Source organism: Rhinopithecus roxellana, chromosome 4, assembly GCF_007565055.1.
Source record: "Rhinopithecus roxellana isolate Shanxi Qingling chromosome 4, ASM756505v1, whole genome shotgun sequence".
Taxonomy (NCBI): domain Eukaryota; kingdom Metazoa; phylum Chordata; class Mammalia; order Primates; family Cercopithecidae; genus Rhinopithecus; species Rhinopithecus roxellana.
This window is the reverse complement of record NC_044552.1, coordinates 116,319,923-116,332,441: the sequence shown is the minus strand read 5'-3', so window position 1 is coordinate 116,332,441 and position 12,519 is coordinate 116,319,923.

Below are 12,519 nucleotides of genomic sequence, written 5' to 3'. Positions count from 1 at the left end.
CAAAAGCCAAAATTGACAAACGGGATCTCATTAAACTAAAGAGCTTCTGCACAGCAAAAAAAACTACCATCAGAGTGAACAGGCAACCTACAAATGGGAGAAAATTTTTGCAATCTACTCATCTGACAAAGGGCTAATATCCAGAATCTACAAAGAACTCAAACAAATATACAAGAAAAAAACAAACAACCCCATCAAAAAGTGGGCAAAGGATATGAACAGACATTTCTGAAAAGAAGACATTCATACAGCCAACAGACACATGAAAAAATGCTCATCATCACTGGCCATCAGAGAGATGCAAATCAAAACCACAATGAGATGCCATCTCACACCAGTTAGAATGGCAATCATTAAAAAGTCAGGGAACAACAGGTGTTGGAGAGGATGTGGAGAAATAGGAACACTTTTACACTGTTGGTGGGATTGTAAACTAGTTCAACCATTATGGAAAATATTTTGTTCATTTTCTAAGCCAAAAATTTAGGTTGTATTTTAGCTGAATAGAAGAAATGAATTCTAATAATTCAGGTTCTCTGAAGATGAAATAAGAGGCCATGGGCTCCCTGAAACTGGAAGAATCAAAACATATATTGGGTGACCATTTGGCAGATGAGATGCTGAGGGATTAAACGATGACATTTAAGGTCCCTCCCAATCTTAAAACCCTATCTAAGCCAGGATGATATAAATATGCCTAGAGTTCACAGACATTATTTTTATTTACTGAACACCTGGCTTCTTTTAAGTATTAGAAAACACTTGTTAATTAGAAGAGATATTAAAATGGAATACTTTTCATTAAGCATGCCTGGCCGTTTTTAATTACTTTCATCAATTTAAGATCCCCTTAATACACTGATTACTTATTAGATAAACCAATAATCTTCTATGATTTGCAGTAAAATGCAAATTTATGCATAAATATTTAAATGTTACAGATAGTCATATACAGTGAGGATCCTCCTTTTTTTAAGCATAAAATTCATACTGGTATATTTTATTACAAAGTTGTTTGTTTTAATCCTGAAATAAAACCAAAGTTTGTCTTCTAGTTACACTGAATTTCAATGGCCTTTTAAATTGCAGTTTAGCTCAGAGTTCTTTTAGAAGAAGGGCCTATCTGTACTTAAGATGTATGTTGCCCTAGGTAAGGCTGTTACCCAAACAATCCCTGCTGTACCTGGCAGTCTGTGAAGAAAAAGTCTAAAGAAATGGTGTGTGATTTTGGAATTGGTGTCTATATCTAGGAACAGGGTCCTCTGAGAAAGGCCTTTTCTAAATTTTTGCTTCGGTGCCTCCAGATCAAGTCTGGAATTACCAAATTTTTGTGCTTCAGAGATCATTAGTGATGACGCTTGCCTCACTGAGTCACAGTGAGTTTGAGTGCCTTATTTATTCATCTGTTGTACTTAAGAGTTCTCTAAGCTCCTTTACTTCCAATTTGACAGTGACTCATAATTTCATTTATGGGATTCAGTGACATGTACAAGATCACATTGTCAGTAGATTGGAGTCGTGTTACCTCCTCTTGTGATGCTGGGCTACAGCCTTCACAGTACTTCTTTCCATTTTTATTTCTCTAATGACTACAAGGTGACTAAATCAAACCTTATTTGTCTGATGGTAGGTAAAATAAGGTTACAATCTAGACCATTAAATATAATTCCTATTTACTGAAAAATAATGTTTGTAAGATTTGTAAGTACTTAGATTTTTCCTAAGGTATTTACTAAACCTTATTGTGTGTAGTATATATTTTATAAATAATATAGATGTCAATCGTATGTATTAAGATATCAGATATTTACAGGTTTCAGGATACTTAGCATTTTAAAAATAAATTGCTACTTATACAGTAATTGTTCACTTGTTGCCTTGTGATTGTTCATCTTAATGAATATTGTTATATGTAGTTGCAACAACCAGTAGCAGAAACTTGATCATGATTCAGGCTGAAAGTTATTCTCAGAATTGTAATTTCATAATGTTGTACATTATAAATAACTGACTTGATTTCTCTTGATCTCTATGTGCTGATTTAAAAAAAAAATTCTTAATTACATGTCTAAAGCTAGAGGTAGGCAGGAATTTTGATTGCAGCATTCTTATATCTTGTTTCTAAGAAGTTGCTTTTCCAAAGAAAGAGCACCTTCCTTTTTCCTTCCTTCCCTCCCACCCCCTCTCTCTTTCTTTCTTTTTCCCTTCTGAGCTTAGATGTGATACTCCCACAATTTCTCTGTTGTCATCACAAGAACTCTCTAGCATATGGAAGATGTATCCAAATCACTTTCCCTTGACCTTCATGACTGTACCTAGACTCACTGCTGGGCTCTTCACAATATGCCATCCCTTAAATGTTTTTATTTTTTTTTACTTATTTTTTTTGAGACAGAGTCTCACACTGTCACCCGGGTTAGAGTGCAGTGGCACGATCTTGGCTCACTGCAACCTCCACCTTTTGGGTTCAAGCAATTCTCCTGCCTCAGCCTCCTAAATAGCTGGGACTGCAGGCGTGTGCCACCACGCCTGGTTAATTTTTGTATTTTTAGTAGAGACGGGGGTTTCACCATTTTGACCAGGCTGGTCTCGAACTCCTGACCTCACGATCTGCCCACCTCAGCCTCCTGAAGTGCTGGGATTACAGGCATGAGCCATCACACCTGGCTGCCATCCTTTTTATTCTTACTACATTCGTGAGACCTAAGCATTGCATTAGGATTGTCCTTCTATAAATGGGGGAACTGAGGTTTTGAGAGGTTTATTGTGTCCAAAACTCATTCAAGATATCCTTTCTACCACACCCAACTTCTTAATTATATTTATTTGTCAGGGGAGAGACAGAGAGTAAAAATAAGTTAAATAAGTTAATTAAAAATGGCACTTCACATCTGTAGACCACTTTAGAAATTTTTCTTTGTCTCCTAGCCCATTACGTTTTATATGTATGTTACAGTGTTCTCTATAGAACTAATGTGTTAATGATAATAGTAGTATTTGTTTAAAACTTGCTATATGGCAGGCACTGTGCTAAGTGTTTCATATACCTTATCTCATTTCATCCTCACAGCAATCCTATGAAGTAGAAAGTATCCTCATTTTTAAGATGAAAAAATGAAGCTTGGAGAGATTAAATAGTTTGCTCAAGGTTACTGCTGTTTAAACCAGAGCAATCTGCAAATTTCTATCCCCTAAGCACTCGTCTCTGCTGCTTACAGTGTACCTAAGGCTCTTCCTGTTTTGCTACATTTCTTCTCTTTAGGAAAGGGTTGCAGGGGAATGACTTCTGTACTAGTAGTATGCTATTAGGAGCCACTGCTACTGACCAATGCTCTCAAATTTTAATGTGTATGGAAATTATCTGTTGTTTTCTAAGGCAAATGGTCCTAGACATTTCTGAAATTTTCATATTAAACTAATTATAAAATTTAAATGAATTAGGGTTGCTTAGTGGATAAAACTTGATATTGTCAATAAATACCTAAAGTAAATAATCATTTCTCAACTTATTTTTTATATAAAATCACATTTTGTAAAGTAAATTGCTTTAAGAATTTTCTTTATTTCTTTTCTTTTTTTTTTTTTTTGAGATGGAGTCTTGCACTATCTCCCTGGTGCTGCATGGTGCCTTAAGCTTGTAATTCATATAATTGTGGGATATAATCAGAAAATATCTTTGTTTTTATTTCTTTGCCCCTTTAAATTTCTTTACTGGCCTTAGCTTGTCTGCTACTGAATGGAAACATGGGCAATTCTATCACATTACTACTCTCTCCTAGGATTCTACAGTGTCTGTATCTAACATACATAATCTCAGTTTAGTAATGAGAAGTGTCCACTCCCATGTATTGGCAAACACTTCCATCTTCATTCAAAATATAATTACCTCCTTACCCTAGCTGAAGGTTTTTGCAGGTGGGAATCCAAGTGGGGACTGTGGACCTTCCTTTCTTCTTCTTTTTTTTTTTTTTTGAGACAGTTTCGCATGTCGCCCAGGCTGGAGTACAATGATGCAATGTCGGCTCACTGCAACCTCTGCCTCCCGAGTTCAAGTGATTCTCCTGCCTCAGTCTCCCAAGTAGCTGGGATTACAGGCACCTGCCACGACACCCAGCTAATTTTTGTATTTTTATTAGAAACAGGGTTTCACCATGTTGACCAGGATGGTCCTAAACTCCTGACCTCAAGTGATCTACCCTCCTTGCCCTCTCAAAGTGCTGGAATTACAGGCGTGAGCCACCACACCTGCCTTCTCTCTCTTTCTTTTCTTTTCTTTCCTTCCTTCCTTCCCTTCTTCTCTCCTTCCCTCCTTCCTTCCTTCTTCTTTCTCTCTTTCTTTCTTCCTTTTTCTTTTTCTTTCTCTCTCTCTCTTTCTCTTTCTTTCTTCTTTTTTAGACAGAATCTTACTCTGTCTTGCACAGCCTGGAGTGCAGTGAGCCAAGTGATCACTGCTCACTGAAGCCTTGTTGACCACCTGGTCTCAAGTGATCTGTCTGCCTCAGCCTCCCAAGTAGCTGGGACAACAGGTGTGATGACACGCCAAGCGAATTTTTGTATTTTTTTGTAGAGACAGGGTTTACCATGTTGCCATGGTCTCGAACTGGCTGGTCTCGAACTCCTGGCCTCAAGCAAAGTGCTGGGATTATAGGTGTGAGCCACTGCGCCCTGCTGGGCCTTCCTATTTCCCTATTTCAGTGGTTCTTAAAACTCATGATCCTGTGGACCAGTGGCATGAACAGGGAAATTGTTAGGAATGCATATCCTTGGTTCTCACCCAGACTTACTAAATCAGAAAATCGGGATGAGGCCAGCAATGTATTTCAATAAGTACTCCAGGTAACTCATAAACATCAAAGTTTGAAAAACACTGCCCTGACTTATTTCCCTCCTCATCCTTCTTGGTATTCTTAGTTTCTGGGACTAAAGCAAAGGGAGTGAGGATAGAAAAGGGGCCAAAAGGGTTATTATTCCTCTGGTATTGTTGTAAGATAACTTCTTGCATTAGGGCCTGGGTCTTATCTATAGTTGATGCTTTCTCTGGTGGCTGCTTTTTCAAAGGCCTTGGCTACGAATATACGTTATCCCTTTTCTTCTCTTCCCTTTTTTTCCCTAACCTTCTTCAATGTTAAAGGATCTCTCTGTTGGGGTCTTACTGTCCTTTCAGGGCCCAATCCGAATGACCCTAGAAATGCTTTTATTTGATATAGTTTACGGAATACAAAGTTGTAAAATAAAAAATGAATCTGTTCCTTTATGAACAAGATTTTCTTTTCTCCCACTGACCCCCTGCCATTTTCCAAGTGTAAAGAAGTTTATGAATTGATTGATCTGGAGCTACCTTGATAATATTTTGAGGTCTCTCAGTCCAGAGTAATGAGAGGTAATAACGTGCCAGCAGCCCTCGCTCGCTCTCGGGGCTTCCTCGGCCTCGGCGTCTGCTCTGGCCTCGCTTGAGGAGCCCTTCGGCCTGCCGATGCGCTGTGGGGCCCCTATCTGGGGTTGGTAGAGGCTGGAGCCAGCTCCCTCTGCTCGTGGGGAGGTGTGGAGGGAGAGGCATGGGCTGGAGCCAGGCGCGGGTTCCAGGTGGGGGTGGGCACGGGGCGGGGGGCCGCACTCTGTGAGGCCTCACAGCGCCTGCTAGGCTTGATCAGGGGACGAGCTACCTCTGTACTGCCAGAGTGTCCGGGCTGGGTGCCACAGAGTCCCGCAGCCAGTGCAGGTGAGAGGTGAAGTGGGCTGGACTTCTGGGATGGGTGGGGACTTGGAGAACTTTTGTGTCTAGGCAAGGGATTGTAAACGCACCAATCAGCACTCTGTGTCTAGCTAAAGGTTTGTAAACACACCAATCAGCCCTCTGTGTCTAGCTAAAGGTTTTTAAAGGCACCAATCAGCCTTCTGTATCTTGCTAATCTAGTAGGGACTTGGAGAACTTTTCTGTCTAGCGAAAAGATTGTAAATGCACCAATCAGCACTCTGTGTCTAGCTAAAGGTTTGTAAATGCACCAATCAGCACCCTGTCAAAACGGACCAATCAGCTCTCTGTAAAATGGACCAATCAGCTCTCTGTAAAATGGACCAATCAGCATGATGTGGGTGGGGTCAGATACGGGAATAAAAGCAGGCTGTCCTGTCCCAGCCAGCCAAGGCAAACTGGTGAGGTGCCCTTGAGCTGTATGGAAGCTCAGTTCGTTGGCGCTTCACAATAAATCTTGTTGCTGTTTACTGTGTGGGTGGGTCTGCACCACCTTTATGAGCTGTAACACTCAGGGCGAAGGTGTCCAGCTTCACTCCTGAAGCCAGGGAGACCACGAACCCACCAGAAGGAAGAAACTCTGAACACATCTGAGCTTTAGAAGGAACAAACTCTGGACATACCATCTTTAAGAACTGTAACACTCACTGTGAGGGTCCATGGCTTCATTCTTGAAGTCAGTGGTACCAAGAAGCCACCAATTCCAGAGACAGTAAGATCATTAAACTAGACAACAGTCACAGACTAGGTTAGCACTGCCTGATCATTACATTCTGAACTGGACCCCTTTTGTACACCATTTTACATTATCTTGTCCTCACTTATTGCTCTAGTTATTGCTATAGTTACTAGGTGTAGAGACTTGGCCAGTGATGTAGGTACAACATGACAATGCCTCAGCCTGGGCCAATTACATCTTGTTTCCTGCCTTGTGTTTTTCTGGTTGCCTAGTGTCTGCTGGGCTTTAACGCATGAACAAACAAGAATTGGGTGCAAGGGAGTTAATTCATGTCTCCATTCTTGGCTAATAGGGAACACACCTACCAGATAAAAGCTTCTGCCTTTTAATGCCAGGTGGGAAATTCTGAAATGCATGTTAATAAAGCTTCTCAGAACGTTCTACAGAGTTGACTATTGCCTGTGTAAGTTTCCAACTAGATAATGCATTTTTGTGTTGACTTTCCCTCCTTCCTCAGTCATTCTCTCATTCCTCACTGCTGTTCTCTGATCACTTCCTAAATAAACGGCCTGCTTACAATCCTTTTTCGCAGCCTTTCAGGGAGACTCAGGCCAAGACACCAATACGAACTTTTCCTATTTCCTATTTTTGAAGACTGTGCAGAATCAAAGATTCAAGGTGATAAATTCATTTGAAACAGGATATCTGCAAAAGAGAATGTCTGAGATTTGTTGGCTTCAACCGAACGATTAGTCAACAAGAATTGAAATTACCCGTACATGATTCATGAAATACTATCAAGCTGCCGTCGTTTCTGGAGGCAGAGAACTACTGGATAACATCTTTGAGAAACACTGAGGATTTCAGTGACTATTTTATAAGAGGGAGGCTCTTAGTTTTTTTTGTCTCAGGAAGGTATCAAAAAATCTTGGCATTTATCAGGGCTCACAAGTGACTATCCACTAAAGAAATGACTTACAGTTTGCTTTAATTTATAAGGAAGACATACTTATCACAATTCGGAATTTTCTTGGGTGATAGTGATGCCAGTATTACCTCCACTTGCCTTTGTGCTACACGGAAGAAGTCATGCAAGTGCATTAGCTTTCTTAGCCTCAGAAACTACTGTGGTTGTATGCTAAGCTAGCCAGTGGTTCGTGAAAACTGGCTGTGAATTGACTATATTGAAATCACTGGGGAAACTCTGAAAATACATGTTTCTGAGTTCCATCTCTGGGTATTTGGATTGGGGCTGGTGTGTGGGCAGTGGTGGCCTGAAGCTGGCTGTGAGAATTGATTGTGCACTTCTCTTCCTTACTCTATGTTGAGGGACTTTATGTCAGTAGCTTGAAATCAGCTCTAGTGGGAGAATTTATACCATGGAAATTGGCAAATCCTATAACTTAGCAATTTATTCCTCTAGAGAGCCGGTTATAAAACATTTACTAGAACATCACTAGATTGAGTGTGAATCCAATGCAATCTTCTCCCCAGGTAAGGAATCTGCCTTTTAGGTATGTTAATATTTTTATTTCTTATTTAATATGAGCTATTCATATGTCAGTAAAATTAGTCCGCTATCCATTTTTTTTTTGCAAATATAATGTTTAAGGTAGATATTAACCTTTTGTATTTGATATATTATTGAAATTACTTTTATAAAAATACCAATTTGATTTGTATTACAGAAGCTAATGTAAATGACCTCCCCTTTGTACCTGATTGGATTTTCTAAAGGAAAACCAGTCCACATTAATTGGTTTAAGGACAGTTGTTAGAATAATTGTTTTAACAGAAACTTGGACAATATATTCTCACACATATACTTTAATGAACGATTTCTGTGCTAAACTGAGTAGTTATCATTGCAAGATTTTATCTGGAATTTGGAGAGGTGGCTCTCCTCTTGGTACCGTTAATTATTAATATTAAACGTTAGACATAGTGGGGTTGGAGAATTCAGTACATATTTACAAGGAGAAGGAATAATAATTTTCAACACAATGCGTATGTTTCTGTACCTGGCAATAATGATTTAAATACCAGTTTAGGCCATTTATGCCATTTCTAACAGAGTTTACACTGATAAACTTGAAATACAAAAATCACAATGTGGTTTTAGCATGAAGTGGAAATATCAAATTGTTTGATATGGTATAGTATTCTGAAAATTGAATTAGGTGTAAGGGAGAAGTGCATTCTAACCTCAGCTTCATCATTTCCTATTCAAGTGTCATGGGTCAAGTCACGTAATCATTCTCAACTTCAATTTCTTATTCTTGAAACTAGTGAATTTATACTACATAGTTTATTCTGAGGCTCAAATAAGATAGTGCATGTATGAGCACTTTGAATATTCTACATTACTTTTCAAATGTAAGAAATTATTAAATTTTTTATTTCAAAGACTTAGGAAGGATATTATCTTTTTATTAAATATGATTCAATCTAAATAGATATATAATGTATCTAATATTGACAAATCCCTTGTTAGAACTTTAAATGACAGGATGAATCTTAATTTGCCATTGACAGATGTGATTATCTTCTTTTGGATGCGATCTGCCATTGACAAATGTGGTTATTTTCTTTTGGATGTTATCTTCTTTTGGATGTTATGAAATGATTCTCAAAATTTAAATAAATCCCTTAATAGCTACAAGCATTATTTTGCAATTATTTTATGGAAGAAGAGTTGTATTGCTTAAAATATTTCTATCTTCTCTGAAGGTAGTAGTATAAATAAGAAAAATAATATCTAACTTATGGAGTTCTTACTGTGGGGAGGAACTAGGCTATAAAGTAGAGTAGGTATTATTAGTATCCCTTTTTTTTTTCAGATGAGAAAAGTAAGGCTAAGAGAGAATAATCCATTTTTCCAAGTCTAACAGCTATAAGATGATAAAGCTAGGACTCAGAAATTATTCCTCCTGCCGGGCGCGGTGGCTCAAGCCTGTAATCCCAGCACTTTGGGAGGCCGAGACGGGCGGATCACAAGGTCAGGAGATCGAGACCATGGTGAAACCCCGTCTCTACTAAAAATACAAAAAAATTAGCCGGGCGCGGTGGCGGGCGCCTGTAGTCCCAGCTACTCAGGAGGCTGAGGCAGGAGAATGGCGTGAACCCGGGAGGCGGAGCTTGCAGTGAGCCGAGATCGCGCCACTGCACTCCAGCCTGGGCGACAGAGCGAGACTCCGTCTCAAAAAAAAAAAAAAAAAAAAAAAAAGAAATTATTCCTCCTGACATCCAAGCTCAGACTGAAACAAAATGCTAATACTGCCTCTTGGATTGTTCACCTTTGCCTTTATTCTCACCTTACCCACTATATATGAATGTACATATTGTATATGTGTACGTCACTATACATCCTCATCACTATATATAAATGTACATACAATATATAAAACTGTTCCTACGTTTAACAGTGGCTGCAAACTACCTGGCATTCTGACAGTCTATGATTTCCGTCAATCACATGCATAGCAATTTATAACTGTAGTTAATGGTGTTATTTTCTCAATTAACTCTAGATTTGAAGGTCAAGTGGACCTTCAAATTTCCCTCAAAAGACACTTATTTAGTTTATTATGGGAAAATAATAATAGGCACAATTTTTATTATTTGTTAAGTACCTAGCAATTTGTATGTATAACTCTTACTATATGCGTAGATATTATAATCCTCATGTTGCAGATGACAGACTGAGATGGACAGCACCCTGCTGGAGGTCATGCAATAGCTTAGTGGCAGAGCTGGAATTTAAACTGGTCCCCAAACTCCCTAGCCCATCATTTTCTCACTAACAACAAACACGTGGCACACCATGTGTGGAACACCGGGGGATCCCGTTGTTAGAACTGGTCGTCTTTAGATGCTAGCGTGATTTCAAAGCTTTGTTGACTGAGGGGGAAAAGTTAATTCTGTGCTACATTTATGATTAATTAGCAAATAGAAGGTAGAACTGTTTTAGTTGTTCTCAAGATAATGTGGTTTGGGTCCAAACCAGGGATCTCTAAGAGGATAAATACTTTAAACTCATCCTCTGAAATTGTGATTGATGAGATGTAAATAACATCAAAATTAAAATTAAAATTTTGATGTTATTTAAAATTATGTCTGTAATTTTTAAGGTTTCTATAAATTAGAATTTAGGTAGTAAAGAATGCTGCTTGCACTAGAGTTCTTGAAAATGATAAGATCTTACATTTTGTTTGGAAACCACCATATTCTAAATTTAGGCAATGAGTTGGAGAGGGAGCATTAACCTCTTTTTGTTCATTATGGTGTAAGTTATATTATACAATCCTCAAAATAGGCTTTTAGGCCATTACTCAGATGGAAGAAGCAGATTTTGTTTTATAACTAGAGGATAATATAGTACATCTCCCATAAAAACAAACTCAAGTCTTCATATTTAGAGACCCATTTTAGTTTTCTAATTAAAAAATGAAACAAACAAAAAATTGTTCTAGAATTATGAAAAAACTGAAGAAAATACACTAATTAAAATATCAATTTGGCAGAAACTTTAAAAAAAGAATTGTGTTTTGCAAGTGTACCAAAGTTTTAAATAAAATCTTACAGGGGATTTTATTCATGTGTAGGCAGTCATAAAATAGCTCAAGTTGAATGGGGGCGGGGAGGCATTCTTAAAGTTAGTGTTACTTTTGTGGGACAATTTTTTCTGAAATTTTTAATTTATTATTTATTTATTACTTTGAACCTGAAAAGCTTTATTTATTTATTTATTTATTTATTTATTTTGAGATGGAGTTTTGCTCTGTTGCCCAGGCTGGAGTGCAGTGGCGCCATCTCTACTCACTGCAAGTTCTACGTCCCAGGTTCATGCCATTCTCCTGTCTCAGCCTCCGGAGTAGCTGGGAATACAGGCACCCGCCACCACGCCCAGCTAATCTTTTGTATTTTTAGTAGAGATGGGGTTTCACTGTGTTAGCCAGGATGGTCTCGATCTCCTGATTTTGTGATCCGCCCACCTCGGTCTCCCAAAGTGCTGGGATTACAGGCGTGAGCCACAGTGCCTGGCAAAATCTATTTTAATTAATTAATTAATTTCTACTTTGAACCCTGAGAAGCTATTTTAAAAATTTAATTTAATTTTTAACCTAAATATAGCTCTTTTTAAAAATTTTTTTTCTTTTAATTTTTTTCTTTCTTTTTTCAGACAGTGTCTTGCTCTTTTGCCCAGGCAGGAGTGCAGTGGTGCAAGTGATTTCAGCTCACTGTAGCCTTGACCTCCAAGGCTCAAGTAATCCTCCCACTTCAGCCTCCCAAGTAGCTGGGATTATAGGCATGTGCAACCATACACAGCTAATTCAGAAATTAATTCATATCTACACTCATATGTAGTCCAGAGTGTTTAGGTGAACAAAAATAGTTCACTTACATATCTTTTTTTTTTTTTTTTTTTTTTAGACGGAGTCTCGCTCTGTTGCCCAGGCTGGAGTGCAGTGGCGCGATCTCGGCTCACTGCAAGCTCCGCCTCCCGGGTTCACAGCATTCTCCTGCCTCAGCCTCTCGAGTAGCTGGGACTACAGGCGCCCGCCACCTCGCCCGGCTAGTTTTTTGTATTTTTTTTTGTAGTAGAGACGGGGTTTCACTGTATTAGCCAGGATGGTCTCGATCTCCTGACCTCGTGATCCGCCCGTCTCGGCCTCCCAAAGTGCTGGGATTACAGGCTTGAGCCACCGCGCCCGGCCCACTTACATATCTTAATATGATACTTTATGTAAAAGAATTTCAAAGTTTTAAAACTATAAGCAAACATAGGCTTTTGTTATTATTTGGGCATTTCCCCTTCTTAATCAGTAAATACTTTTTAAATGCATAGTATGACTCAAACACTGTTAGGTGCTGATATTGTTTGGCTCTGTGTCCCCACCCAAATCTCACCTTGAATTGTAATAAGTCTCATGTGTCATGGGAGGGACCTGATGGGATGTAACTGAATCATGGAAGCAGGTTTTTCCTGTGCTGTTGTCGTGATAGTAAATCTCATGAGATCTGATGGTTTTATAAAGGGGCGTTCCCCTGCACATGTTCTGTAGCCTGCCACCATGCAAAACGTGAC